We start from the raw sequence: 22,289 nt of genomic DNA, 5'->3' as shown, positions 1-22,289 counted from the left end.
AAGAGCCCACTTTTCATATGATTTGAAAATTACCAACAAATAGTTACTAGAGGAAAAGGAATTGGCAGTGGCGTAGCGTGGGTTGTCAGCACCCGGGGCAAGGCAAGTAATTTGCGCCCCCTAACCCGTGGATTTTAGTAGGGGCAGAGAGCTGAGTGCGAGCGCGCCCTCCCCAGATGTTGCGCCCGGTGCAGCCGGCCCCCCCTGCACCCCCCACGCTACGCCACTGGGAATTGGTGAGGAGGATTCTTTGTGGGAAGTCACGTGCTTTAACTGTGCTTCAAATGTATAATACAGAATGTGGCCCTAAGAACTGTTGAGAATAAAGCAACCACACTTGCAATAAGCTATCTGACTCAGAGGGGCAGCAGTGGGGGGGCAACAGACAGAAAAGGGAAACCTTTTCCTGTAATTTCCACCTAACAGACCTACAATTCCCAGAAACCTTTACAAGCTATAGTTCCCAGAATTCTTTGTCATGTGTTTTTCACTATGCATTTGTTGTGTTTCAAAGGTAAGGTGTGAATCTGCCCATTGAGCTTGCCCTGCAGAAGGAAGCCAGGAGAGCAAGGGGTCTAGAAACAAAGTCTTATGAGGAATGGCTGGCAGAGGAAAGTTAAAGGTAAAGGGACCCCTGACTCTGGGTTGCGGAGCTCATCTCGCTTTACAGTGGTACCTCGGGATGCGAACGGGATCCGTTCACATCCTGAAGCGAACGGAACAAGCGACGGCACGTCTGCGTGTGCGCAGGTTGCGTTTTGCTGATTCTGCGCATGTGCATGAGTCATTTTGAGCGTCTACGCATGTGCGAGCAGCGAAACCAGGAAGTAATGCACTCTGTTACTTCCGGGTTGCCACGGAGCGCAACTCGAACACGCTCAACCCGAAGCACATTCAACCCGAGGTATGATTGTACTGGCCGAGGGAGCCGGCGTACAGCTTCCGGGTCATGTGGCCAGCATGACTAAGCCACTTCTGGCAAACCAGAGCAGCGCACGGAAACGCCGTTTACCTTCCTGCCGGAGCGGTACCTATTTATCTACTTGCACTTTGACGTGCTTTCGAACTGCTAGGTTGGCAGGAGCAGGGACAGAGCAGCAGGAGCTCACTCCGTCCAGGGGATTCGAACTGCCAACCTTCTGATTGGCAAGCCCTAGTATGTTTAATTTGGGAAGCTGGAGATTTAAGGGGAGGCATGATAGCAGTCTTCAGATATCTGAAGGGCTCCATCATGCAGAAGATGGAGCAGACCTGCTTTCTCTTGCCCCAGAGATTAGAACGAGAACAATGTGTAGGAGTTGTAGGAGGAATAGATTAGGCTAAAGATTAGGAAACATTTCCTAACAGGAAAATCTGTTCACCAGGCTGCCTTAGGAGGTAGGTGGGCTCTCCTTCAGTGGAGTTATTTAAGTCAAGGCTCAATGACCATCTGTTAGGGATGATGCAGCTGTGGATCCTGCACTGCACTGAGCAGAGGACTGGGCCATAATACCTCCAGGGTCCCTTTTAACTCTCTGGCTGTATTGGCTACAAAATGCGTCCACAGGAAATCCAGCAGGGGAGAATTCTGGCTGTTGTGTGCCTTCTGAAAGGTAACGGTAAAGGGACCCCTGACCATTAGGTCCAGTCGTGACCGACTCTGGGGTTGCGGCGCTCATCTCGCTTTATTGGCCGAGGGAGCCGGCATACAGCTTCCGGGTCATGTGGCCAGCATGACTAAGCCGCTTCTGGCGAACCAGAGCAGCGCACGGAAACGCCGTTTACCTTCCCACCAGAGTGGTACCTATTTATCTACTTGCACTTTGACGTGCTTTTGAACTGCCAGGTTGGCAGGAGCAGGGACCGAGCAACGGGAGCTCACCCCAGCGCGGGCATTTGAACCACCGACCTTCTGATCGGCAAGCCCTAGGCTCTGTGGTTTAACCCACAGCGCCACCCGTGTCCCTGTGTGCCTTCTTACCATCTCCTAAAAGACATTATTTTTTTATCAACAAACACATAACTTCTTGTCCCTCTCCCACATGTATGTGAAATATTGAATTTAGAGGAAATGAAGCATTATTTGGATCTGGGAAGTACCAAAACCAGATTGCTCTAAACCAGATTGCTTTTAATACAGATTAATAGTTGTCTTCCTTTCCTGTCACTGTCAGCTGACCCCTTAATTATTTAATTATTTGATTAATTATCACCTTGCCTCATGGGTACCTGCTTCTGAACTTTCTTTAAATATGACAGCCAGCAGTGCACACAGTATTCTGGAATCTCTTCCCACATCAAGCACACTGTGTTACCACAGTCCAAAACGGCTTTTGTCAGGATGTAGCAGATGGTAATCTATTGTACGTATAAGCTTTTGGCCATACTCATGTCATGCTTAGACTATTGTAAGGGCTACTGAAGATCTCTTGTCTATATGGCAGAAATTCTTTGAATGATTCGTAGTCACACTTGCCTAGCCCATTTGGAGAAAAACATATATTGACACAAATGGTTGGCTTATTTCTACTTATCCATTCTATCTGCTCATTCATTCTTCCCATGAAATTATTTCTTTAACTGCTTTAGCAGACCTACACAAATTCATCCATCAACTAAACTGGAATAAGTACCTCTGGGCTTTTGACAAAGCAGGACACCAGGCAGCACACAGATTCTGTGTATGAATTGCAGTGATGCCCAGATCCCAGTTCACTAAGGATTACTCATCTGCTCCACTTAAATGATTAGGAATGTGATGTTCTTAAGCAGATCCCCTTTATTCAATGCAGCTCATGCACAATTATTTCCAGGTGGATTGTGCTCACTAAATCCTCTCATTGTTTTTAAAGTGACCAAAACCATATTTTGCATGTGTGAAGTTAAAATTTCAGTGCTAGAACACCTGATTTCACCAATTGTGCCATTATAACTTTAGTTGCAAATTTAATTTCCCTGTTAAATACAATGTTTAAATCATTCTGATCTCGGCACTAATAATAATAATAATAATAATAATAATAATAATAATAATAATATACCACCCTTCAAAGATCACAAGGTGGTTTACAGTATAAAAACACAACACTTCACATGACAACAAGTAATAACCCCAAATGCTCTGCAATATAGATAAAGAAGAACAAGTCTTGTTGAAGAACCAGAAGCATGGCTTCCTCAACAGTAAGTCTTGTCTAGCAAATATTTCAGAGGTGGGTGGGGCTTTTTTAGAGTGTCAGTGAACATATGAATGGGATGATCCAGAAAACACTTTATCCTTTGGCTTTCATGAAGCTTTTGACCAAGTCCCTCCTCAAAGGCTCCTGTGTAAGCTTAGTTATCATGGGAAGAGACCCTCTTATAGATTAGTAACTGGTAAAAGAACAGAAAGCAACAAATAGGAATAGATGGTAAGTTCTCTCAGTGGATGAATGTAAGAAGTGGGTTCACCCAAGGATGGGTTTTGGGACCTGTGCTTTTTGATTTCTTTGTAACTGATCTAGAATTAAAGATGAGCAGCAAGGTGGCAGAGCGTGCTGGTGACATTGCTTCTCTTGCCCGCCTCCTGGCTCTGACTATGCACCAGCTTCTGACCCTTCTGATCCTTATTTGATGTTCTGGATGGAATGTGACCTCTACGTACCCTGGATTACATATTTATTTCTGACCTGCTTGAATGGACAGCCCACTTCCTAACACGTAGAACCTGACATCACAGAGTCTATCCCTACTGTGGCCCAACAATGACTTCCGCTGGCCATGGGCCAAGTTAGTCAGGGGTGAGATCTCAAAGGAAGAATCCCTTTTAAATAAAAAATCCTGCAGACGGTGAAACCACTTGTTCCCCAAAACTGCTTTGCAAAGCAAGTGTGGATGGTGAAGAGGGGCACATATGTTTGTGTGCACTTGAGAAAAAAAACAATAATGTGGATGCCTCTATGCAGGGCAGGAAGGGGAGAGAAGGACACATGGACAGTAAGAGCACCTTGCTAAAAATGAGAGGGGGAAAGAATCTGATTTGCGAGAAAATATTTTGTTTAGGGAGAGATTTATGCCTCTGTTGGGTGCACTTCTTGAGGCAATTTAGAAGGAACATTGTCTCACTACATACTTTGGGGGGCTGGACACCTATGATATTATCTCCCATTTAGTTATTTAAACATATTTACAAGCTAGCTAAGGGACGTGGGTGGCTCTGTGGGTTAAACCACAGAGCCTAGGACTTGCCGATCAGAAGGTCGGCGGTTCGAATCCCTACAATGGGGTGAACTCCCATTGCTCGGTCCCTGCTCCTGCCAACCTACCAGTTCGAAAGTACGTCAAAGTCCAAGTAGATAAATAGGTACCACTCCGGCGGGAAGGTAAACGGCGTTTCCATGCGCTGCTCTGGTTCTCCAGAAGCGGCTTAGTCATGCTGGCAACATGAACCGGAAGCTGTACACCGGATCCCTCGGCCAATAAAGTGAGATGAGCGCCGCAACCCCAGAGTCGGTCACAACTGGACCTAATGGTCAGGGGTTCCCTTTACCTTTACCTTACAAGCTAGCTAAATCAACAACCCCATAAAAATCACTAGCCCCAAATAATATTTACTGGCTTACCTCAGCCACACAGGCTTAATTGTGACTTAAGAGCAACTGTTGAAAAATTGACACACGTCATTTGCTCAGCCAAGGGGAGTTGTGGTGGGTAGTTTAGATTGCTACACTGTGTAGCATCACTTCATAGTCCTGTTTTTCCTTTATGTAGGGTCGGTGTTTCTCAAACTTGGGTTCCCAGCTGTTGTTGGACTACATCTCCCATCATCCTTGACCACTGGTCCTGCTAGCTAAGGATGATGGAAGCTGTAGTTCAACAGCAGCTGGGGGCCCAAGTTTCTTCAATTGTGTGTGTGTGGGGGGGTGTCTCTAAATTACCGGTATTGACTGAAAAAGGTAACTGCCCATCTGGGCTCTGCAGGCATGAACTATGTAGAAGTGAAGCTGGGCAAATATCAATGCAAAAGTTAAGACTGTTGCTAGGCATTACTATGTAAGCCTCTGCTTAGTGACTCGGTTTTCCTTTTTTAATGTTATGTTCATTATACAACAAAAACCCCCAAAGAACCCACTTCTCTGCCTGAGTGTCTGAAAAACAATTCTTGCTCACTACAGGAAACCAAGTTCAATGGGACTTTCCCCCACATGTGCACGTGATTGTAGCTGCGGAGCCCAATTCACAAAGAATTGCTCCCAAGCATGCTCCGTTGAAACGAACTCTGTCCTGGCCAGATCCTTTTTATTACAATGCAGCTCCTGCAAGAGACCTTCCCGCTGCATTGTGCCCACCAAACCCTCTAATTTGGTTTTAAACAAAAAAATGGCAGCAACCCGGAGCCTGAAATATATTTCACATGCTCTCATTTACAGTTCCCTTGCCAGAACACTTGATTTCACAAGTTGTGCCAATCTCATCCTTGCTGCAACCTCGCTGAAAACTGGCCCTGAGTTAATCATTCTAATCCACAGTTACCTTTTCTCACTTTGATCCACACGTGATTTACAGACACAAAACACAACCAGGGAGGACTGCAAGGCAGCGGCGTAGCGTGGGTTGTCAGCACCCGGGGCAAGGCAAGTAATTTGCGCCCCCTAACCCGGGGCAAGGCAAGTAATTTGTGCCCCTAACCCCTAACCTGCCGCCGCTGCCAGCTTCTTCTTGCTGCTGCCTGGGCTGGGGTATTTACGGTAAGGTAGCCACAGCGGCGGCGGCAGGTCCGTGTCAGGTGATCTGAGGCGAGTTGCCGCTGGCGCTGCCGCCCAAACGACGCCGCTTGCCCGGAGGGCAGAGAGGCGAGGAAAATGCAACATGGCCCAGCAGCTGCAGCAGCAGCAGCGGCGGTGGGGCTGTGAGGAGGGGCTGCCTGGCGCGCCCTCCGCGGCCCTGACGCGCGGGGACCGTGGCGAGCGCTGAGAGCCGCTGCCTGCCGGACGCCTTCAGCCCGGACGCGCGCACAGCTCGTCGGTTCCACAAGACATGGGGCTCTGCTACAGCCTGCGCCCGAGGCTCTTCGACGACTCCGGAGGCGGCGAACGCGCCCCCCCCCCAGATGTTGCACCCAGTGCGGCTGCCCCCCCTGCACCCCCCACGCTACGCCACTGCTGCAAGGACCCACGTCACAGTTGTTAGATCAGCAGCCCAATCCTCAACACGCTTGCAGTAAGAGCTGCTCAACAGTGGAACGGACCTCCTTGGAAGGTGATGGACTCTCCTTCACTGCAGGTTTTGTAAGCAGAGGCTGAATCATAGAATTGAAAGGGAGCTCAGGAGTCATCTAGTCCAACCCCCTGGAATGCAGGAATCGTTTGCCCAACCTGGGACTCGAACCCGAGTCTCATGCTTTAGCAACTGAGTTGGTTGGCCATCTGTCATGTATTACCAAGATTCCTGCACTGCAGCGGGTTAGACTAGATGACCCCTGCGGGTCCCTTTCCAAACCTACGATTCTATGATTCCGTGACCCATCGATTTTTAGGAACCTGAGGTTTCCACTGCTGGACCCAGAGGGCCTTGCTTCGCAGGGTGGGGCTGTCCTATGAATATGAAGGGGCCATAGGAGCCAACGTCTAGACCCCCCCAATAAAATATTTGAGGGGGGGCTGGGCCCATCCACTGCCATTCAAACAGTGTCATGTGATCAATTATGCGGGGCGGGGCTTACTTGCCCCCCCCCCAATATTTTATTCAATTTGGCACCCTTGGAAGGCGCCGCGCAACGAAATCCTAAGCTTGTTGACTCGGCAGCGAGACCCGCTTCGTTTCGACGCGGTTTGCTCTGAAAGAAATGCGCTATAGGCTCGCAACCCAAGTTCCCACTCTGGAGCCCACTTCCAAATCCACTTCTAAACTGAGACGTGTTCAGACAAGGAGCTTTTTTGTTAAATGAATAAAAAAGCACACCAACCCGAAAGGCTCCTTCACGAGCCCAGCGCACAGCTGCCTCAAAACCGGCCGCAAACTTGCCCGTCGGTGGGTGGGTGTTAAGAAGAAGCCCCCCGAAAGCCCCCCTCCCAAGACACCCCCAGGTAAAAGCAGAGGCCCCCCCAAAGAAAGCGACACACTCTCACCCTCGCTCCGTCCCCCGCGCGCCTGCCAGGACCAGAATTTCTCACCGAGAAGAAGAAGACGCAGCAGCCGCGCGCTCCGGAGTGCGCAGCAGCGCCCGCAGGGAAACTTTTCCGCCGCTTCTCGAGCAACAGCCGCAGCGACGACGCGCAACTCGGCCGTCCGTCCGTCCGTCTACTCGCCCCGCGAAGACGCGCAGGTCCAGCCCACCGGCAGCGCCGCGCGCCGCGCGCCCAGGGCGAGCCCACCTGCCGGCCAGCCGCTTCCCCGCAGCCAAAGGCGCCCGGCCTCCTCCATGGCCAGCCCGCTATGACCTTGCCAGGTAGACGGGGCAGCCGCCGGGCTTCCCTCAGCTGCCGTCCGTCCCGTCCCGTCCGTCCGCCTCCGGAGAGAGAGAGAGGGCGTGAGGGGGCGACGGAGGGCTGCGCTGGAGAAAACCCGTCGGGGAAGCGCCAAGTCGGCGGAGTAGGGCGCGGAGGCAGCGGCGGCGGCGCTGCAGTGGCGTCCAGGGCGCGCCGAGGGCTCTGGCGCTCCACCCTCGAGGGGGCGGAAGGCGGCCCGGGGTCGGCGAGGGAAGAGCGGGCGGAGCGGGGTTGGTTGGCGGGGCCTCGTCTTGGCAGCAGAAGTCCTGCTCTCAATACCCCCAGGTATGCCTTGCCGTATAGTTTTCCCAGTAGTGATGTACGGAAGTGAGAGCTGGACCATAAAGAAGGCTGATCGCCGAAGAATTGATGCTTTTGAATCATGGTGCTGGAGGAGACTCTTGAGAGTCCCATGGACCTCTCCATTCTGAAGGAAATCAGCCCTGAGTGCTCACTGGAAGGACAGATCCTGAAGCTGAGGCTCCAAGACTTTGGCCACCTCATGAGAAGTGAAGACTCCCTGGAAAAGACCCTGATGTTGGGAAAGATGGAGGGCACAAGGAGAAGGGGACGACAGAGAAAGAGATGGTGGGATAGTGTTCTCGAAGCTACAAACATGAGTTTGACCAAACTGTGGGAGGCAGTGGAAGACAGGAGTGCCTGGCGTGCTCTGGTCCAGGGGGTCATGAAGAGTAGGACACGACTAAATGACTAAACAAAAACAATGCCTTGCACGCGCCAGGTCATTCATGGATCTCTTCGCATGTGGTGGGCGCCATTTCTGAAACCAGGAAAAAAATAAGCCACACTGCAAGGTAGCCAAGAGGCTGGCCCAGGGGTCAGCAACCTTTTCCAGCCCTGGGCCAGTCCACCGTCCCTCAGACCATGTGGGGGAGCCGGACTATATTTTGAAAAATAAGAATGAACAAATTCCTATGCCCCACAAATAACCCAGAGATGCATTTTAAGTAAAAGCACACATTCTACTCGTGTAAAAACACGCTGATTCCCGGATCATCCGTGGGCCGGATTGAGAAGGCGATGGGGCCCCATCTGGCCCACGGCCCTTAGGTTGCCTACCCCTGGGCTGGCCTCTCCGTATTATTCCAAAATCGAGGCGCTTCTGTGCATTGAGAACTTTCCGAAATATATCCTCTACCTTCATATATCCTAGGTAATGAGCAGTAGGAGAGCCATTTCCTTAAAGGCAACTGGAGGCGCCTGGCAGCCTTTCTGGACCTTGGGTCCCAGGATAATTCGTAGGGTTGGGAGGGACCTGAGGGTCATCTAGTCCAACCCCCTGCAACGCGGGAATCTCAGGTCGATCATCTCAGACAGGTAGAATCATAGAATCATAACATCTTGGAGTTAGAAGGCACCACTAGGGTCATCTAGCCTAACCCAAGTCAGGAATCTTTTGCCCAATGTAGGGCTCGAACCATTGGCGGACCTGGGGGTCTTAAATTCAGCACCTTTTGCCTTCCATTCAAAATCTACTTCAGGATTCAGGGCACAGGTCCACAGAACAAAAACTGCATATACATTGCATATGCTAATTTCTATCTACAGGTGCCTCTGGGGAAATAAGGTGGTGGATGGTGCACTCCCCTAAATCCAACTCTGCTGAAACCCATGACCCTGAGATTAAGAGCCTTGTGCTCTACCAGCTGAGCTGTTGTTGGACTGCAACTCCCACCATCCCTAACCACTAATAATAATAATAATAATAATAATAATAAATTTTATTTATATCCCGCCCTCCCCAGCCGAAGCTGGGCTCAGGGCGGCTAACAACAATCAAAATAATCTACCGATTCTAAAAACATTTCATTATAAAAATTAATTAAAATCAAATTGATGGCAACCAATAAGCAAAATTCTGTGCAGATTGCCAGAGGAGGGGGGGTCAGGCTGTGCCCTGACCAAAGGTCTGGTGGAACAGCTCTGTCTTGCAGGCCCTGTGGAAAGATGTCAAGTCCCGCAGGGCCCTAGTCTCTTGTGACAGAGCGTTCCACCAGATTGGAGCCGCGGCCGAAAAGGCCCTGGCTCTAGTTGAGGCCAGCCTAACCTCTCTGTGGCCTGGGATCTTCAAGATGTTTTTATTTGCAGACCTGCTAGCTAGGGATGCTGAGTTGTAGTGCACCAAAAGCTGGGGACCCAGGGTCAAGAAGGGCGGGCTGAGGCCTGTGGCACTTTAAATGCTAACAGATTTATCATGGTATACAGTTCCGCAGCATATTGGGGAGAGCCAGCGTGGTGCTCTCCAGGTGATGCTAGACTCTCAACGTTCAAGAGCCCCAGCCAGCATCACCAGTGGCCACGGATGATGAGGATCTTATTCCAACATCATGTGAAGGGCACCACATGGGTTACCCCTCAGTTAGGGGTCCACCACTTCATGAATGAAGTGTGTGCATACAGTCAATTAAAACTATGTTTTATACATAACACAGTTGCAGAGAAGTTGGTTGAGAGTTTAAGGTGCCACAGCACCCTCATTTTTGCTGCAACAGATGGGCATGAATACTCCTCTGAAAACTCTTGCCGCTATCCCAGTTTTGCTATGTTAATCAGCACCCAGTGTGGGACAGGAAAGCACTGTCTCTGTCCAAGGCTTTATGTACAGAACACAACATTTATGAATTCTGATTCAGCTGTTTCACACCAAATTGAGCCTTTGAAATCATTTCCCAATTTTCACATCAGCCATGGAGTATCCTGGGAGACTGAAATCTTCCCCCACTGGTTTCTTGATCTTACTATTTCTGATGGCAGAGTTACTATGTCATTACATTATTTTGCATACACCTAGATCAGTTTGTCCTATATAGAAAGCAGGAGTGCAATGCCAGGATGTGAAAGCATTTTGCCAAATTTGAAGGCTAAGCAAGTGAGGGAGCACGTGGGCCACATCTGGCTTGTGGAAGATTTTCACCCAGCCTTTGAGCTGTCCCCTTTTCCCTAATCCATGACACTCCTAGACTGTTAGTATCATGACAGCCATACTGTCATAAGGAAGGGGGTTCAAAAATCTACACCTAAGCCTTCATTGGAATAATGCAAGATTCAGCTCCCATGACTTAATCTTAGGTATATTTTCTGATATTTTCTTGAGCAAAAAATTTAGTGCAATCAGATCTAAATTGACAGTTTATTTTGCCCTGCACAGCCGTGCTACCAAGACTGAGCTTGAGAACAGCCCTTTCTTTAAAACCATCTGAGAAGAAACATCTTACAATTCAGGGGCAGTATTAAGGGGTGGCCCAGGGGGCCTGAGCCCATTGTTGTTTGTTGCAGATACTGGATCCTTTCCCACTTAAAGGTAAAGGACCCCTGACAGTTAAGTCCAGTCGTGGATGACTCTGGGGTTGTGGCGCTCATCTCGCTTTAGTGGCCGAGGGAGCCGACATTTGTCCGCAGACAGTTTTTCCGGGTCATGTGGCCAGCATGACTAAGCCGCTTCTGGTGAAACCAGAGCAGCGCACAGAAACGCTGTTTACCTTCCCGCCGAAGCGGTACCTATTTATCTACTTGCACTTTGGCGTGCTTTTGAACTGCTAGGTTGGCAGGAGCAGGGACCGAGCAACGGGAGCTCACCCTGTCACGGGGATTTGAACCACCGACCTTCCAATCAGCAAGCCCTAGGCTCAGTGGTTTAGACCACAGTGCTGCCCTTTAATTTTATAGGAGAAGGAAAGCTCTGATCCTAAACCTCCGCTGCCTTAACAGTTATACTAATCCGTTAGAAAGGCTTCAGGAGTAAACCCTGAGGAACAGTCCCTACCCGCTGCCTTGCAGGACACCTTCAAGAAAAGGCAAGGCTAAGGAGTAAACCTTGCACAAATCCAGAGAGGAGTCCCTCAGACAGTTGGATGTTCCCTTGTATGCCTCCTTCCTGTAACAGCTGCAGCCAAGTTGGTGCCAAACGCATTGCTCTGATTTCCTTTGGACCACATCAGTGAGGCCAAGGTGGGGGTGGGGGAGACTTGTTGTCTGGGCAGCTGAGGACCTCCATGGCTTGCACCCCAGAGAGAGCTGGGCACACTGCAAAGTGTAGCCATTCACATTTTCCCAGAGGCACCTACACATATAAATGAGTATATGCGGATTGTATGCAAATTTGGCTCTCTGCCCGGAATCCTTTATGTACTGTGCAACACTCCTGCCTTAAATAAAATCTAGTAAGTTATCTCAATGGGGAAAACTAAACATAGGAATGAACAGAAACACTGAAATCAGGGATATTAACTGTGCTCTTAACCTGTAAGTCAACATCTCCCTCTGCTGACTTTTGGACGCCTTCAACTATTTTTTTAACATTCTTAACCCTAAGCCCACAATGCTTTTCTTTAATTCTGGACGACTTGTATTGCAAAGCCTCACAGTTACAATCTGCCATAAAAAATAGAATCATAGAACTGTAGAATTGGAAGGGACCCCAAAGGCCATCTATTCCAACCCTCTGCCATGACAAGAAAACTAATCTCTTTGAACATAGCGGGACTTACCGTATTTTTCGCTCTATAAGACGCACCAGACCATAAGATGCACCTAGTTTTGGGAGGAGGTAAACAAGAAGAAAAAAAATCTGAATCCCAGAAGCCAGAACAGCAAGAGGGATCACTACGCAGCGAAAGCAGCAATCCCTCTTGCTGTTCTGGCTTCTGGGATAGCTGCGTAGTCTGCATTCGCTCCATAAGACGCACACACATTTCCCCTTACTTTTTAGGAGGGAAAAAGTGAGTCTTATAGAGCAAAAAATACGGTAATTCCAAGTAAACAGGCATTGGGTTGTACTGTAAACTTTCTAATTCTGCAGCAGCAGTTCCAATCATATTCTAGTGCTCACAAATGCATTCTAATAGTGAAGCAGATACAAACTTATTATGACAGTGAGTTTTTAATGAACTGTGTTTGTTGACCTGGAAACACCACTGTCTTATGTTTTGAGCTTTGAAGTACAATGGCAACTGAGTTCCTGCCGGCATTAGGAGTGGGTAGATGCATATTGTGAGGTTACAAATTTTCTGTCCCTAGACTATATGGAGAAGCTTCTCAGGAGGACATTCTCCCTTTCTACTCTCCAGAATGCCCAATCCCCTGGCTTCGATATAGAAATAAAGTGCTCTGATTTGTGGCTGAAGCTAGCCATCAACTTGAGCCCTAGCACTATATAGTTGTGTGTGTGTGTGTGTGTGTGTGTGTTAGCACTATATAGTTTGGTGGAGGAAATTTTTCGGACAGGAAGATGTGTATGTGTGTGTGTGTGTGTGTGTGTGTGCGCGTGCGCGCGTGTGTGTGTATTCCTTCCTTGTTTCTGAAACATTCCCCTTGCCAACAAACAATGCTACTACATGGTACATGGCTCTTTTCTGGGATGGTTGGAGATCTGAACCAGAGTAAACTTTTTAGGTCATTGGAATACATTGGACAACTTCATTGCAGGTCTGAAATCAAATTTGGATGGTCCAGTCATTACTGATTTCACAACAAAACTTGCCTACCCCCAAATGAGGGAGTTGTTTCTTGTGCCCCAGGGAGTATGAGTACATTAAGTTCGACATTAAAAGAAACTAACAAGGATTGAGGATGCTTTTTGGCTTCCCAAAGCCATGAAATACTGAGGGTTGTGCTTGTGGGGAGGGCAAAAAGAGGAGGAGGTGACTAGCCAGCATGAAGCCTTAGTAGCATATAATAACCTAGAAGAGGCAGAGGGGGTTGGGTGTCATTATATTAAAAAGAATTGGGGGGGGGAAAGGGGGAAATACTTCCCTTTCCCAAACTTCAGAAACCTCCCTCATCCGTCTGTTTCAAGAGACAATGGAGTGTGCCTCAGGGGTTGAACTAAAGTCACTGTGTTAGCAGCACCGAAGTGACTTCACTCAGGTACAAGCCTGGGCAGTGTGTGTGAAGGTCCTGGGCTGCCCAGAGGACAAGACCCCCCCCCCAAGCCTTGTTGTTGTTGTTTAGTCATTTAGTCATGTCCGACTCTTCGTGACCCCCTGGACCAGAGCACGCCAGGCACTCCTATCTTCCACTGCCTCCCTCATGCTGGTAGCTTCGATAAAACTGTCCAGCCATCTTGTCCTCTGTCGTCCCCTTCTCCTTGTGCCCTCCATGTTTCCCAACATCAGGGTCTTTTCCAGGGAGTCTTCTCATGAGGTGGCCAAAGTCTTGGAGCCTCAGCTTCAGGATCTGTCCTTCCAGTGAGCACTCAGGGCTGATTTCCTTCAGAATGGAGAGGTTTGATCTTCTTGCAGTCCATGGGACTCTCAAGAGTCTCCTCCAGCACCAGAATTCAGAAGCATCCATTCTTCGGCGATCAGCCTTCTTTATGGTCCAGCTCTCACTTCCATATATTACTACTGGGAAAACCAGAGCTTGAACTATATGGACCTTTGTTGGCAAGGTGATGTCTCTGCTTTTTAAGCTAGGCACCAAATGGCTCCTTAAAGCAGGGTTGCAGTTGCGAAAACGGTATGCCTAGTTGCCATTTTGGGGCCGGATGGCTTGAAAGTTGTATTTTTCAGTACTGCTTTTTGGTTCCTGAAATTCATTCTGTGCGGATAAAATATAATGAAAGAATTCTAGAGGATGTGTTGCTAGTGTGTGGAAACAGTCAAGATCCAAGGATCTGCTGGCATGCACCTCCAGTTGGTGGAGACATCAGGCGCCATCCTGGTTCCTGGGCTTCTTCACTTGGTTGCAAGTGGCCGATTGCAAGGTGCACAATGTGCCTGGCGAATTTCCAACGCTGGCCATATAGTAGATAGCTTAATGAAGAGGCCAACCCAGTGTGCATTGGCCATGAAGAAGGCAGATTCCATACTAGGGATCCTTGGGAAATGAATTGAAAAGGATAACTGCCAATATCATAATGCCATTATACAAATCTATGGTGTGAACAGATAGCTCAGTTGGTAGAGCATGAGACTCTTCATCTCAAGGCTGTGGGTTCAAGACCCATATTGGGTGAAAGATTCCTGCATTATAGGGGGTTGGACTAAATGACCCTCATGGTCCCTTCCAACTCTACAATTCTATGATTCTGTGAATGCATTTGGAATACTGTACAGTGGTACCTCGGGTTAAGTACTTAATTTGTTCTGGAGGTCTGTTCTTAACCTGAAACTGTACTTAACCTGAAGCACCACTTTAGCTAATGGGGCCTCCTGCTGCCGCCATGCCACCGGAGCACGATTTCTGTTCTCATCCTGAAGCAAAGTTCTTAACCCGAGGTACTATTTCTGGGTTAGCGGAGTCTGTAACCTGAAGCGTATGTAATCTGAGGTACCACTGTATACAGTTCTGGTCACCTCAAGAAGGATATTACAAAGTTGAGAAAGGTTCAGAAAAGGGCAACCAAAATAATCAAGTGGGTGACCTATTAAAGAAAGGTTGCAGGTTTTGGGACTTGTTAGTTTAGATAAAAAGCAGGTAAGAAACAACATGATAGTAGTTTATGAAATTATGCATGGAGAAAATGGATAGAGAAGAGGTGTTTTCTGTCTCTCATAACACGAGAGCTCATGGACCTGCAGTGAAGCTGAATGTGTGAGGATTCAGGACAGATTAAAAAAAGGGACTTCTTCTCGCAGCACGCAGCTAAACTATGCTTCTGCATACCAGTTGCTGGGAAGAGTGCTCTGGTGCTTTCAATCCTGCTTGCAGGTTACAGAAAGACAGCTGGTTGGCCACTGTGAGAACAGGATGCTGGACTAGATGGGCCATTGGCCACATTCTTACTTGAGGAGGAAGTGCCCAGGAATAAGTTTATATTCTGCCTCTCTCTCACCTTGGGACCCAAGGCAGCTTACATGCGGTTCCCAGACCATCATCTATCCAGGCATCAACCATACCTTGACCTGCTCAACTTCAGTAAGGTGGTGGTCTCTTGGTCTTCAGACCACACTTTAGAAGTGTGTGTCCATAGGAGGGTGTTGCCAGGGTGTTGAGGGGTCTGGGAACCATGTCCTCTGAGGAAGTGGAGGGGCAACATCCCTAGGCCTCCACCATCTATTTTATGGAAAATGATCATGTGATCAGCCTGCTCTCAAGGCAGCTTGCAGTTGAGTTCAGTAGATAACTCAAAAGCATCCATTCTTCGGCGATCAGCCTTCTTTATGGTCCAGCTCTCACTTCCATACATCACTACTGGGAAATCCATAGCTTTAACTATACGGATCTTTGTTGGCAAGGTGATGTTTCTTTTTTTTATATAAATAATTTTTATTAACAGGCCAATCACATCACATTAATCAAATCACATTAGTTCCAAATTATACAGCCAAATTTTAATTTTTTTGTTGAGGGTACCCATACATCAAGCTCATCACGAGTCCAAAATTCCGGATAACTCCAGGCATCACATATTTTACTGCTTTAATTAGACAGTTCTATCCAGTTCGATCCGGATAGTCCTTTATTACTTTCTTTCTCATCTTGTTGTTATCATATATTCCTTTCTTTGCGATCTCTGATGGTTCTCACATGCAGTCTGAAAACTGGCGTCTCTGTGTGGGTTTTGTACTCTTCAAAAACTATCTCTCTCCGGGACAGCCTCTGTTCAACGCTTCCATAAACAAAGTTAACCTTTGGTCTGTCCTTTATTTTTCCACAGGCTAGCCAGATATATCAAACAATATATCAAACAGATCAGGGGGCTCTGTCAGGTCAAACTTGCATTCCAACACTCCTTCTCTTTCGAACGATCCTGATTCTCCTCCCCCCTGTCCTTCTTTCTCCGGCAAGCCTGTCTTGGCGAGACGCGATTTTTTAACTGCATCATAAAAAATTTCCTCTTTCTCACCGTTCACCAGTCTTCTCTCCTGTTGTAATCCATCCCCACACAGTTCTTAAAATCCTGCTTATGATTGATAAAAACGCGACGATCTTATTTCTTTCTGGGGTGAAGGGTTATTAATATCACATCGTGTAAAGAAAAAAGAGGTTTTTTCCTCCACCCCCCCTTCGTTCCAAACATACAGTCTCCTAGTGGTGATTCATCAGAAGATTTACTTATCCGTCCGTCACTCCCAGTCACAGAGATCCATTAATCAGCAGCCTTATCTCGATGTTATCTTGAGCTTTACTTGATGTATGTGCTTCAGCTTCCATTCCAATCGTATGTTTCCAATTATAATTCCGAGCTGAAGCAACCAGCACGCGCTAATTGGAATCGGCATCAGGAAGAGCTGACTTCACCGAGGGCTCGTGCCAAGTGTTTGGCACCCCCATCTGTCGGATCACAGGGTGCATTGTGAACACCGCTGGCAAGACAGGGTCCCACCACATCCTGGGGGGAAGGGAAGGCTGCCTACTTCCCATAGCAGCCCCTTAATTACCTCGTATGGGTCAGAGAGATGTTATTGTCGGCCATCTTCCAATGCGCCACCTGGTGGCCTGTTGGCAAGGTGATGTTTCAACCTTGCTGATGTCCAAAGGAAAGCAGAGCCATACATTTGGCAACAACTTGGCTGCAGGAGTTGCAGGAAGGAGGTATACAAGGCACCATCCAGCCTTTTTAGGGACTCTGGATTGGTGTAGAGCTTACTGCTTAGCCTTGCCTTCTTCCTAAGATATCCCTCAAAGCATCAGAGGTTTAGGATCAGAGTTTTCCTTTTCCTAGATGGACTACCTTCCCAGGTTGATGAGCCCTATCTGCCCCTCACTCCCCTCCAGAGCACGTGCAGAAATCTCCTTCTTGACCATTGGAACCACTATTGGTCTCTTCCACTGAATCTGCCAGAGTCTGTCTTCTCATACAGGGGTAGTCTCTAACTCACTGAGGGTTTGAGATTCATCGGCTACCCTTACCTGGTTTAGCTGACCAGTCAAAGCTGTTCCAGGGGTGGGGTCACTGTGACATGCGACAGCTTCTAGGAGCCACAGGTGAGAGTTGAGTGCAGGGTCGGGACCAAAGATGGACAAACTACCTCACGATGTGTCCCCCACCAAAGTTACTACCCTCCCCTAACACCCCACTATACACCTCCCCCAATACACAGCAACAAAGTGATACATTTGTGGGCTGCACGCGCGGGTTGCAATTCGGCCCTTCTGCGCATGCGCATAGCACGATTTAGTGCTTCTGTGCATGCGTGGCCGCTGAAACCCAGAAGTAACCCGTTCCGGTACTTCTGGGTTTCGGCGGGACCGTAACCCGAAAAAATGCAACCTGAGCGTCTGTAACCCGAGGTATGACTGTAGTCCGCTTTCACTTTGGCCTCTTGGAAAGAAAAAAAAGTACCAGTATATGGAAATAGAAAGTTCATATAATGTATCATTCTGAACCTCTGGTTTTGAGTTACTTTGCAGAGCACAGAGATGCGGGGAGAGAGAAGGACCCCATTATTCATTTAGGTAATTTCTTGGTTTACATGTGAAAAGCCATTTTAAAATTCCCCCTGGTGTAGAAGTGAGAGCTCCATGAATGGAGAAATGCTAGATTTTACTGTACCAGTATGTTCCTCCACATAGGGACACAGGTGGTGCTGTGGGTTAAACCACAGAGCCTAGGACTTGCTGATCAGAAGATCGGCGGTTCGAATCCCCGTGAGGGGGTGAGCTCCCGTTGCTCGGTCCCTGCTCCTGCCAACCTAGCAGTTCGAAAGCACGTCAAAGTGCAAGTAGATAAATAGGTACCACTCTGGCGGGAAGGTAAACGGCGTTTCCGTGCGCTGCTCTGGTTCGCCAGAAGCGGTTGAGTCATGCTGGCCACATGACCCGGAAGCTGTACGCCAGCTCCCTCGGCCAATAAAGCGAGATGAGCGACACAACCCCAGAGTCGGTCACGACTGACCTAATGGTCAGGGGTCCCTTTACCTTTACCTATGTTCCTCCACCTTGACTCCCCCACCCAACGAACAAGGAAAAAGGGGCATTCCTGACTTTTCTAGCTCAGGAAATGTGGAGGGGGGTGTTTTTCAAATATTTTAAAAAACAGACTGCAAATTGCAACGCCAGTACAGCTCATTACAACAGCCCCACAATGTAGCAAAGAATGCATATTGCAGATGTAGGGTAAGGCTGGTATACAACAGTGCAGTGCAACCCTCATTGCAAACCGAGGGTCAGGCTGAAGTTGAAAGAAAGGAGTATACAACCATCCGTACTATATAGTCCAGTGTTAGCATTGTCGATTAGAGTGGGGTCTGAATTGGGGTTTGCATTTATTACCCCAAACGCCTCAAACAAAACACTCCTAACACTCAATTATTGAATGGAGAAGGCTTGTGCTTCGTTGACTTGCATGCAACCATGTTGCTCTGTAAAATGCAAAAACAAAAAACTCAAAGAGAAGGAACTTCTGTTTTTCCTGGTACAGTCCATTGAACTGCTGGAAAGATAGGCTGCTATCAAGTCACACATTCACTAAAATCCTGACTTTCTCCCTTGATTTCTATAGATGGCTTTCACTCCCGTGCAGTTGGGGGGAAAAATTGTATTGAAACCGGAAATCATCCCTACTTCTCAGTCTGTAATGACAAATCTATGGTGTAGACAACAGGAAGTACAGGTGTCTGGAAACCATAGACTTGAGAATATGTGTAGAGGAAATCACTAAACATGCAGCTAAGAGTTGAAAGACTGCTCTTTCAGGAATTAAACCCTCCCAGCCTGCACTATGGTGATATTATTTGTTAATGTAGTCACTGAAAAATCCTTTTTTAAGAAACTATCAATACTTGAATTATTTCCTGCACTCTTTATCTGTGCTGTTGTATATTTAATAATATGTAGCTGACAGTTCTAAACTGGCAATTAACTGGTTGTCTATCAGTATCTACCTCACCAGATACTGTGGAGAAGATAATAGAGGTCAGCTGTGATAACACACACGGAAAACCTATAGTGAGATGGTAAAACACTGGAATACATAGCCATTATCTCAGCCACAGGTGCCTCTCCCCAATGCAATATGTGGACGGTGTGTGTGTGTGTGTGTGTGTGTGTGTGTGTTTGCTCGTTTGTTAAGCTGAAATCTAAAACACTAAAATAAAACTCTCAGAAACTAAGACGTGAGTAACAAATAAGCCAAGGAAGCAATTTCTTTTTTCCCCAATTTTTTTATTGGTTTTCACAATATTATAAACAAACAAACACATAAGACAAACAAACATAAATCATACCCTTATTGAAAATTACACTTATTAATTTTGTTAAGTGACTTCCCCGCTTCCCCTTGGTTGAATTTCATTGCATATCCTTTTAACGGTTATAAAATTTAACTTAAACATTAACATCCTTAAATCTTCACTTCATGAAATGAAACATATTAATTCATCACTTAACGTAAATAAAATCCTTAGCCAATTAAGTATCTGCAAGCTGTTTTCAGTTAATTTAACTTAACATATTTAACTAAATAATCATTAAATTTAATCCACTCTTCCTGATACTCCTCCTCCTTCTGGTTGCGGACTCTTCCGGTTAGGTCGGCTAGCTCCGAAAAATCCACCATCTTCACCTGCCATTCTTCTATCCAAGGAAGCAATTTCTTTGCTGCTATGCTTTGTTTAGAGCTAGACAGAATCACATATAGAATCATAGAACTGTAGAGTTGGCAGGGACCACCAGGGGTCATCCAGCCCAACCCCCTTGCAAAGCATGACCCTCAGCCAGAGCATCCATGGCAGGTGGGCATCCAACCTCTGCTCAAAAACCTGCAAGGAAGGGCAGGGCACCACTTCTCATGGGAGCTCGTTTCACTGCTGAATAGCTCTTACTGTGAGAAGGTTCTTCCTGATGTTTAGTTGGCATCTCCTTTCTAGCAACTTAAATCTACTGGTTTGGGTCCTGTCCTCCAGAGCAAGAGAAAACAAGCTTGCTTCATCTTCCATTTGACACCCTTTAGATCAGGGGTAGGCAACCTAAGGCCCAGGGGCCGGATCTGGCCCAATTGCCTTCTCAGTCCGGGAATCAGCATGTTTTTACATGAGTAGAATGTGTCCTTTTATTTGAAATCCATCTCTGGGTTATTTGTGGGGCATAGGAATTCATTCATTCCCCTCCCCTCCTGCCAAAATACTGTATTTTTTGCTCTATAAGACTCACTTTTTCCCTCCTAAAAAGTAAGGGGAAATGTGTGTGCGTCTTATGGAGTGAATGCAGGCTGCGCAGCGATCCCTCTTGTTGTTCTGGCTTCTGAGATTCAGAATATTTTTTTTCTTGTTTTCCTCCTCCAAAAACTAGGTGCGTCTTATGCTCTGATGCATCTTATAGAGCGAAAAATACGGTAGTCTGGCCCACCACATGGTCTGAGGGACAGTAGACCAGCCCACGGCTGAAAAAGGTTGCTGACCCCTGATTTAGATATTTGAAGATAGCTATCATATATCTTCTCAGCCTCCTCTTTTCCAGGCTAAACATAATCGACTTGATTGTTCCTCATAAAGCTTGGCATCCATACCCTTTATCATCTTGGTTGCCCTCCTCTGCCCACATTTCAGCTTGCCAATATCCATCTTAAAGTTTGGTGCCCAGAACTGGACACAGTATTCCAGGTGTGGTCTGACCAAGGCTTTTACTTCCCTTGGTCTTGACATTAAACTTCTGTTGATGCTGGCTAGAACAACTTTAGCTTTTAAAATTAAATTGATATACTGCCCTTCATTCAAAGACCCCAGGGCAGCCATGGGGCATATCTAGGAGTTGGCAAGGCTGGCCCTTGCGAAGGGCCCAGGCCCGGGGGCGGGGGGAGCAAAAACTACTCCTTTCCACTGGTTCAGAGATGTTGGAAGCCTGCCCACCCACCCACACAGCCATGTGCTCTCCTTACACCTAAACAGCTTTTTGCCAAGGGTGCAAGGGAACCTAGGTACACCTTTGCTTGCAACATGAAGACACACAAAACCACAAAATATTTAAATATGTAAAAACACATAAACACATAACAAACAAAGACAATGACCCACCCCAAAAAGTCCACAGACCGTGCAATTGTATTAAATCCCAATCACTGATAGCTTAGTTGGTACAGCATGAGAGACTTAATCTCAGGGTAGTGGGTTCAGGCCTCAGGTCGGGTGAAAGATTCCTGCATTTCAGGGGGTTTGACCAGATGACCCTCGTGGTCCCTTCCAACTCTTTGTTGTTGTTGTTTAGTCGTTTAGTCGTGTCTGACTGTTCGTGACCCCCTGGACCAGAGCACGCCAGGCACTTCTGTCTTCCACTGCCTCCCGCAGTTGGGTCAAACTCATGCTGGTAGCTTCGAGAACACTGTCCAACCATCTCGTCCTCTGTCATCCCCTTCTCCTTGTGCCCTCCATCTTTCCCAACATCAGGGTCTTTTCCAGGGAGTCTTCTCTTCTCATGAGGTGGCCAAAGTCTTGGAGCCTCAGCTTCACGATCTGTCCTTCCAGTGAGCACTCAGGGCTGATTTCCTTCAGAATGGAGAGGTCTGATCTTCTTGCAGTCCATGGGACTCTCAAGAGTCTCCTCCAGCACCACAATTCAAAAGCATCCATTCTACGGCGATCATTCTTTGTGGTCCAGCTCTCACTTCCATACATCACTACTGGGAAAACCAGAGCTTTTACTAGACGGACCTTTGTTGGCAAGGTGATGTCTCTGCTTTTTAAGATGCTGTCTAGGTTTGTCATTGCTTTTCTCCCAAGAAGCAGGCGTCTTTTAATTTCGTGGCTGCTGTCCCCATCTGCAGTGATCATGGAGCCCAAGAAAGTAAAATCTCTCTGACTCTATAATTCTATCTGTTATGAATGATCTAGTTCAGATTCCTATATTGCAAGGGGTTGGACTAGATGACCCTCAGATGGTTCCTTCCAATTCTTAAGATTCTATGGGCGGCGGCCGTTTCTTCGAGAGCGCTTTGAAGACTACAGT

General features: G+C 47.5%; 1 protein-coding gene and 1 long non-coding RNA gene across 3 annotated transcripts in view; one reads left to right on the top strand and one right to left on the bottom strand.

Annotated features, from left to right (window-relative positions):
- LOC307206904 overlaps nt 1–1,610 on the top strand; it is a 181,790-nt gene extending 180,180 nt beyond the window's left edge. The window contains exon 3 of the long non-coding RNA XR_013834519.1: nt 1,593–1,610. This is a non-coding gene — a long non-coding RNA (uncharacterized lncRNA). The remainder of the gene's footprint in view (nt 1–1,592) is intronic.
- The window catches only part of CASR (calcium sensing receptor), a 58,353-nt gene extending 51,159 nt beyond the window's left edge, over nt 1–7,194 (bottom strand). Inside the window, exon 1 of one of the 2 annotated variants that reach the window (XM_079960235.1) lies at nt 7,086–7,194. The gene's annotated coding sequence lies outside the window, so the exon portion shown is untranslated. Of the gene's footprint in view, nt 1–5,127; nt 5,209–7,085 lie in introns of those variants that run through there. The other variant, XM_079960236.1, reaches the window with a different exon arrangement.
- Nucleotides 7,195–22,289: the final 15,095 nt, after the last annotated feature.

The sequence above is a fragment of the Podarcis cretensis genome, assembly GCF_951804945.1.
Source record: "Podarcis cretensis genome assembly, chromosome: 17".
Lineage (NCBI taxonomy): Eukaryota > Metazoa > Chordata > Lepidosauria > Squamata > Lacertidae > Podarcis > Podarcis cretensis.
The sequence above is the reverse complement of the archived record's forward strand: the minus strand, read 5'-3'. Positions and strand labels throughout refer to the sequence as shown.